The sequence below is a fragment of the Ciconia boyciana genome, chromosome 4, assembly GCF_034638445.1.
Source record: "Ciconia boyciana chromosome 4, ASM3463844v1, whole genome shotgun sequence".
Lineage (NCBI taxonomy): Eukaryota > Metazoa > Chordata > Aves > Ciconiiformes > Ciconiidae > Ciconia > Ciconia boyciana.
The window spans coordinates 26,866,125-26,874,691 of NC_132937.1; the positions used below are offsets into that span (position 1 = coordinate 26,866,125).

Sequence of the window (8,567 nt, forward strand, 5' to 3'; positions counted from 1 at the left end):
TAACTGGGGAATCGGATCTGCACCGACCATTTCTCTGTGGCTCTGAAGTGGGGTTTTCACCTGAAGGCAAAGGCAGGCTGGGGGTGCTCAGCACCCCGGGCAAGGCAGGGGAGCGAGCCCCGGGCGCTCAGCAGCACGGGGGATCGTGAAATTCGTTAATCGGGACGGGTCGACACGGCAGGAAGGAGACGCGGTGCGGGGACGGCAAGAAAGGCGCTTGGGCCGGTCCATCCGCCCGGTGAAGGGAGGCAGGCTCAGAGGGAAGAACGAGCTATGCTCGTTATTTCAACAGTGATTTCAATTATAAACAGCATCCCTTTGCGTTTTCACTGTACACCATCTGCCTTGATGTAATTGCCCCAAAGAAAGGGTTAGTATCTTGTTTTTTTTTTTTAAAGTATTGATCATTTTAGCATCTACTATCTAGGAGCTGGCAAGTGATCGGCATCCTCTGAGTCAGCCTGATGGCACCCATATGAATTCCTGCTCCCCCATCTTACAGAAGAGCAGAAAAACCGTCAAGCCAGGACAGCACTAACGAAGTCTGCAGCAGGTTTCAGACGAGGATGTCTCCTCGCCGCCCCACCTCGGGCCACGGAGGCCAGGCACGTGGAGAAAGGCAGCTCCTGCTGCTCGTTGCCTTCGAGAGAGACGACTCGCATTGCGGTATTTTGCATTTACTGCTGCAACAAAGAGCTCCCGCAATGCTGGCACACTCGTGTGCACAAATTAGGTGTGTGCACAAAGCAGATGCAGAGGTAGCCATAAAGTCTTTGACTGTTATAAGACAGTTACAGAAATCACGGGTTTGCAGCCCAGTTTCAGATGGAAGAGCATTTATTGGAGCAGAGAGAACGAAGAGCCGTTCATCATGCGAATGAAGAGCCGTATGTAATCGTCTGACAACCAGAAAACTTTGGGATTTATCTACAAAGTAAATGAGCATTCGTTATCGAGAATGACAAATATCTGTTTACGGTGTAAGTAATTTCTCCCTCCTACTCCAGTGCAAACTCAGTGCCTGCAGAGCAGAATAGATGGCCCCGACCAGATCCCTTTATTACTTTCCCTGAGTTTCTGTCTGGAAAGTGCTGGGGAGGAACTTATTCGACATTTGGAAACAAAGCCCAATAGGAGCAATCGTGTTAGACAAATGAGTATTTATCTGCCATTTAGCTTTCTGACATGCAATATCTGTCTGCCTATATTATTCCAGACAGTAATTTTACAGATGGGACCATTACCCATAAATTTACTCAGATGAGAAAATTCCATTCGGTGTCTTTGATTCCAGCAGCCGTTGCTAACCGGCTCATGAACGGTCGCTCACTTCCATAGGCGCCCGACCCACGGGAGACAGCGCCGAGAGGGGACTGGGGTCCCCCCTCGACCTCCGCCACCCCCTGGGAGCGGGGGGTCCCCTGGGCCCCCCGTAGAGACATCCACCCCGGTGACACGCGGTCCCTCCTCCCTTGCACCTCGGGGCTCGGGGCCGCAGGAGGTCTGGAAGCAAAGCTGAGCTCTTCCCGGGTCAAGCCCAGTTTGTCAAATACCGGTACTGATGGAGCTGCGCTACAAAGCTGCACAGAAGATCCCAGCTTTGGGAAAAATGTTGCCTTAGCAACTAAGCGCCAGCCTGCTTTTGCAGAGGAGGCGGCTGCGGCTGCGTTTACACGCAGGTTAACTTCGTTGCTGCCGCAACGACTGAACGCGATTTACGCTGCAATGATGGATACCCAGATATTTTCCACTTAACCATGCACAGGCTGAAGATGACTACTCCCGACAGCCCAAGGGGACGGCTGCTCCCGAGATGGCGGATGTGCTGCTGGTGCAGAAGCACGGGGCAAGGGCTGCGAGCGGCCAGACCTGCTGCTTCTCAAATGCAGGAGCAAAAAAGAAACTCCCAACCTACACCTTGGCTGTCACTAAATATTTGGGGAACCGGTGTTGCGTTTCCCAGAACTTGCTTAAATCTCTTTTTGTGTATTTTGGTGTGATGGTGTGTTATTTTTAATCTGAGCCCTTACAGATGGGATCCTTGCTAATCTGATTTGCATTTGCATCGTGATTTAGTTAAACTACAGCATGAAATGTGCTGTTGGAAACACCTTTGTAAGCAACGGTAGCAAGATGCGTCCTTTGAACACCTCAAGCAAAGACTGCTCAGGGACCCGAGCTCAGAGCTGGATCGCCTGTAGCAGCAGCAACAAGGCTGAGTTTCACACTCAATCACAAACCAACGAGCCGCGTTTCCAGAGGAGACCATGCTCTCGGCAGCGTAATTTCCTGCTAACATCGACACCAATGCAAGTCCCCAGTGCAAACCGGAGCTATGTAAATATTAACTCAGGCGTTTTTAGAGATGCACTGGCTGCTACGGTACCTTTTGGAGCAGCGGGGCCGGTTGGGTGCCTTTGCAGAGCTTGCACACCGGGCTGTCCCCTCTCGCTGTGCCCGTCCACTCCACAACCGAACTCGGCGCCGCGCTAAAGCTGCATTTGAATTGCACGGGCAGAAGCGAGGACCGAGGCTGGTCGTGGGGCTGCACGGGCTCGTGGTGTTCCCAGCAGCATTTAGATGCCACGCAGCAAATACTTGAGTTTAGACCTAAGTTCAAGCAGACATGCAGTCCCTTTGGGCTGAGATGCTTAAATGTACAGACAGGATCACTTAGCACCTTGCAGCTGTGTTATACGGTCACATCGTTTTGATGTCCTGTTAGGAACATCCTATTTAGATGTTCCTTGAAATGATTCACGCCTTGAAACGCCATACGATCCAAAAAACTCCCACTGCAAATGTGCTCTGTGCTGGGGCCAGTCCTGTTCAATATCTTTATCAATGATCTGGACGAGGGGATCGAGTGCACCCTCAGTCAGTTTGCAGATGACACCAAGTTGGGCGGGAGTGTTGATCTGCTGGAGGGGAGGAAGGCTCTGCAGAGGGACCTGGGCAGGCTGCATCGATGGGCCAAGGCCAATTGTGTGGGGTTCAACAAGGCTCAGTGCTGGGTCCTGCACTTGGGCCACAGCAACCCCATGCAACGCTACAGGCTTGGGGAAGAGGGGCTGGAAAGCTGCCCGGCAGAGAAGGACCTGGGGGTGTTGGTCGACAGCCGGCTGAATATGAGCCAGCAGTGTGCCCAGGTGGCCAAGAAGGCCAATGGCATCCTGGCTTGTGTCAGAAGTCGTGTGGCCAGCAGGAGCAGGGCAGTGATCGTCCCCTGTACTGGGCACTGGTGAGGCCGCACCTCGAATGCTGTGTTCAGTGTTGGGCCCCTCACTGCAAGAGAGACATGGAGGGGCTGGAGCGTGTCCAGAGAAGGGCAACGGAGCTGGGGAAGGGTCTGGAGCACAAGGCTGATGGGGAGCGGCTGAGGGGCCTGGGGTTGTTCAGCCTGGAGAGAAGGAGGCTGAGGGGAGACCTCCTCGCTCTCTACAACGCCCTGAAAGGAGGCTGGAGAGAGGTGGGGGTCGGTCTCTTCTCCCAGGTAACAAGCCATAGGACGAGAGGAAATGGCCTCCAGTTGTGCCAGGGAGGTTTAGACTGGATATTGGGAAATTTGACTTCACGGAAAGGGTTGTCCAGCACTGGAAGAGGCTGCCCAGGGCAGTGGTGGAGTCCCCATCCCTGGAGGTATTTAAAAGCCGTTTGGCTGAGGTGCTGAGGGCCATGGTGTAGTGGTGGGCTTGGCAGTGTCAGGTTTACGGTTGGACTTGATGATCTTAAAGGTCTTTTCCAACCTATAGGATTCTGTGATTCTGGCATTCTGTGAAATGGGGAATAGTGTTGAGAAAGGGGGATTTACGCCCTCACCGGAGCCACGGACGATGAATTCAAACAGGGCAAGAACAACCAATAAAAGTGAGAACGTAGGTAATTTTTATCGTCAAAGCTTTTTACAAAGAAAATTACACCTGACAGCATGCAGGGGTAAAATTCATGCCCCAGTATTTGATGGAACAAGTGTCTGTCTGAACAGAGGAAGTATGTAAAAAAAATCAAAATCCCAACTGCAGATGGGTGCGTTTCTGCATGACTTGAAATTTGGTGGCAAAAAGACTTGCTAATAGTTCCAGCAGGCTTTTAAAAACCCAGTTCATAAATTACTGACCCAAATGCTGGAGTTCCACGGAAATCTATGTGGCTCGTAGACACTCAGATTCTCTGAAGAATCAAATCACTCCAATATTTTGTATGCAAAAAAAAAAAAAAAAAAAGAAGAGCTTAAATCAGCGGAGGAATCACAGCTCTCTAAGGCCAGCCCTGGTAGGAGGGCGATTAATGAAGGCAAGGTGGAGGAGAGGGTGCTGCGATGGTTGACTTAGCTCTCTTACGGCGCTAAATCAGGTGCATTAAAAATGATGAATCCTGGTGGTTCTGTGATATAGTACAAGACAATGTAATGGTAAATTTAGTAAAGAGAGCCTGAGAAACGTTTCAGAACGGCTCTCCCCTTTTTCTTAATTTTAATTAAACTAACACACTATTAATTAAAAAAAACCAACCCTGTAATAATTTGCAAAATTAATCTCTCAACAGCTCTTTGTTTCTTTTAAAATCTTTGAGAAGATTTTAAATCTTTGAGAAGATTTTAAATCCCCAAACCTGCAACTGGCTGTTTCTACCCAAGATACCTCTGTTCCATTCAATAAGCAGACAAACGGTTGCAAAAAGAGCCAAGCTGCACAATTGACCTCAGCCGCATGGCAAATAGGTGGGGGCAGGCCAGCTTTGCCCCTCTGCTCCTCGGCCTCGCCAAGGGCTGCAGCATGGGGACGAGGGGAAGGGACACAATTACACCCTCCCTGCCAAAAGTGACCCCAAACTGCCACGGATCAGGGACATGCACGGGGTTTAGCCCGTGCTTTGAGGGATGATGCTGCCGTGTTATCCCCGCAGAGATCCCAGATTCCCAGAATGGTATAGGTTGGAAAAGACCCTTAAGATCATCGAGTCCAACCGTAAACCTGACACTGCCAAGCCCACCACTACACCATGGCCCTGAGCACCTCAGCCAAACGGCTTTTAAATACCTCCAGGGATGGGGACTCCACCACTTTCCTGGGCAGCCTCTTCCAGTGCTGGACAACCCTTTCCGTGAAGTCAAATTTCCCAATATCCAGTCTAAACCTCCCCTGGCGCAACTGGAGGCCATTTCCTCTCGTCCTATGGCTTGTGACCTGGGAGAAGAGACCGACCCCACCTCTCTGCAGCCTCCTTTCAGGGCGTTGTAGAGAGCGAGGAGGTCTCCCCTCAGCCTCCTTTGCTCCAGGCTGAACAACCCCAGGTCCCCCAGCCGCTCCCCATCAGCCTTGTGCTCCAGACCCTTCCCCAGCTCCGTTGCCCTTCTCTGGACACGCTCCAGCCCCTCCATGTCTCTCTTGGAGTGAGGGGCCCAGCACTGAACACAGCATTCGAGGTGCGGCCTCACCAGGGCCCAGTACAGGGGATGATCACTGCCCTGCTCCTGCTGGCCACACTATTGCTGATCCAAGCCAGGATGCCATTGGCCTTCTTGGCCACCTGGGCACGCTGCTGGCTCATATTCAGGCGGCTGTCGACCAACACCCCCAGGTCCTTTTCCACCGGGCAGCTTTCCAGCCCCTCTTCCCCAAGCCTGTAGCCAGGTGTGTGCATCCTGGCCAGCTCAGTCAGTGCTCGGCTACAAAATATTATCGAGGCTCTTGGAAAGCTGCTGGGTGCCCTCGGAGCCCTCCCGGCTGCAACCCAGCTCGCCCTGGGTGGCATCACCCATGGGAGGCAGGAAGAAGGAAACGATGAGCCTTAAATTATTCCAGCGGAGACCGAGCTGGGCAGGCGGCGGCTTCCTGCTGCGCCAGGCGCTCGGGGCTGGCCCCTGGCAGGAGATGCTGAAGGGGTGGCACAGACCGGGGCCCTGCGCAGGTTCGGGTGCCCCTTCCCGCTGCGGCTGCTTGACACCCCATGGGGACATTCGGTTCCAGTCATGAAAATGGAGAGAGAGAGAGAGAGAGAGAGAGATTTAAAGCTTCTGGGGAAGTTCAGGTGCTTCTCCGCATTTTGGGGGACACCCTGGGACTCAGGGGTACTACAGAGCCCTCGGCTCTGTAAAGATCAAGTTTAATTTTGGGCTGCAGGGCTCCCCCCCGCGCTCGGCACCGTGCGGGTACCCCGCCGCACGTGCAGCCCAGAGGCGCAGGTGAGGGGCCAGAGCAGGGTCCGACCCCGCTGCCGGGCCACAAAGCCAGCACCGATAAGCAGGGTCGCACCTGCATGGAGAGCCAGGAGCCGTGCGCGTCTCGGTGCCTGCCCATTAAATAAATACGGGGACAGGGAGAGCGAGGGCGCGGGTATTCACAGCGCGGGCGCGACAAACCCCGCTTGTGCAGCATCCAGCCCCGGCCCGCAGCGACACCGACCGCCTCGCCCAGCGCCCCGTCAGCAGAGCCAGGGGGGAAATGGGAAGCTCTGGGAACACAGGGCTTGGGGCGTAAAACCCGCTTTTTTAATTTTTGCTATTGGAAAAAAAACAACGTAGTGGAAGCGTGCTCCAGCACCAACCCAGCGCTGGCGTTTTTGCAATCAGCTGATACATTTACATGAAATTTGTTGGCCTGAAGTCCAAATAAACTGAGTTGTGCTCCTCAGATGACTTTAATTACTCCAAATTAATAACCCTTATCCCTTTTTATCATTAATAGAGAAGTTTTGCCTCTCTGAATGGTAAAATTCATGGGGCTCCCCTGGGGCTGGAGATACAGTTGTGTGTGTAATTACAGGTGACCGACTCACTGCCTCTGCTCGGAGGTATGAAGCCAAGGTTTGCTTTCTGCTGCTTTATAGAAAAACTTAGTTCTTTTGAGGAGAAACACAAACTTTCCAGGCTTGGGTTAAAAGCAGCGAGGTCTGCATGCTGCCTTCCCGCAGCGGTGACCGACAAGCCCGAGGAACCATCACCCACCTCGACAGTCCAGTCCAATTCTCTTTATTTTTTGAAATTCAATGAAAAAAATGACACTAGTTCCGCAGTTCCCCTTCCAATTCAATTATATTTGGCAGAAAAAGACAGACTTAAATAAATCCCGCTCCTGCAGGTTTCGCAAGAGCCCCCCAAGAAGAGAGGGATGAGGTTAAGATGCCGCGGGGGACGCCGGCATCCTTGGCACCAGTGCTGCTCCACTCCGCTTTGCAGAGGGGGGTGACAGAGAAAATGAGGTCTGAAATTCATGACAAAATCATGATTCAGAATCACATTCTCTAGTTCAGGAGAAAGACGCTATTTTAAAACAATTGCCTACGTCAGATATGCTCATTTTTATCCCTGATGCTTCTGGAGGAGTCTGAGAATGTGATTTACCTTACTGCTCCTCTCTTACACAGCGCAGAGTTATAGGATAATTTAAGTCGGAAGGGACTTCGGAACATCACCTAACGTTTCAAAACATGAATATATACTTTTAAATTTTTTTTGCTAGTGGCTGACTGTAAGTCACAAACCGCACAGAACAAGGTTGAGAGCGGCAGAAGGGCGCACGGAGCCGGCGCAGGCGTACGGGCAGGGCCGGCGGCAGCCCCCACCGCTCGTCCTCGAGGTTTCAGGTCACGTCTCCCCGCCGAGCTACCCCCTGGCCGGGTCGCAGCCCCGGGGATCCCTGCGCCGGATCCCCCCTGACTCCGTGGCCTGAATCAGCAACACGCGTGCCCGCAAAGCGGTTCACATCCCTGGCACGGGGTTTTTGGAAGCAGCTAGGGAATAATAGATGCTGGCTTGGCTAAGTGAGCGACGCGGGCGGGAACGCAAACAGCAGACTGCCTAGAGCCCAATAAACACCCCGCGCAGCCACCCAGCACATCCCTTAGCCACACAAACGTTCACTTTATCTCCTAGAATAACATTTTTAACATAAGATACATTTAAAACTACTTCTGACCTGGCAGAATACAAACCAAGGTTAAACATCATAAATCACCGAGTCAGTTTTAATAGAACGCTTCCCTATTTATCTTTCTCAGATAAGAAACTTCATATTAATCCAAACTAATAAATCAAGTATCAAAGCATACTATTGGGAAATAAAATGAATCAACTTACCAGAGATCTAGCTCGGGTTTAATCCTTCTGCTGCCTTCTGCTGGTTTCCAACTTCTAAGCAATAATTTATTACTGCTATATAAAATATTAAAGCCAGTGCCTGCAGCATTGCCCTATTTTTTTAGGGGATTGAGTGAACCATTCCCTAATTCCTGCCCGGTCACTAATTTCTGCAGACTCTCATTAAACCGCGTCCCGTTAGTGCTACTCACCCTCCGCACCGCGAAGGCACAACCCGCCCAAATTTACGGCATCTCGGCTTATAGGAGGAAGCGGGGCAGGGAGTGGGACGTGCCTCCCGCCTACGCCGTGAGCTGTTGGCAACGCGTTCGTGCAAAGCCGGGGGATCGCTGCGTTTGTATTCCCTCCGCGCCGGAGCTCCCGTTCCCGTTTCCCTTCCTCGCAAGGAAATATACCCTACGACAGAAGACGATGCTTGCCCTCAAAGGGCAGGATACGGCTTGTCGGAGGCGTCTCAGGAGATCCGTTT

The 8,567-nt window shown here is 52.2% G+C and overlaps 1 protein-coding gene across 1 annotated transcript in view; it reads right to left on the reverse strand.

Moving 5' to 3' along the window:
- The window catches only part of RAB27B (RAB27B, member RAS oncogene family), a 45,940-nt gene extending 37,665 nt beyond the window's left edge, over window positions 1-8,275 (reverse strand). Inside the window, exon 1 of the mRNA XM_072860326.1 lies at window positions 8,078-8,275. The gene's annotated coding sequence lies outside the window, so the exon portion shown is untranslated. The remainder of the gene's footprint in view (window positions 1-8,077) is intronic.
- Window positions 8,276-8,567: the final 292 nt, after the last annotated feature.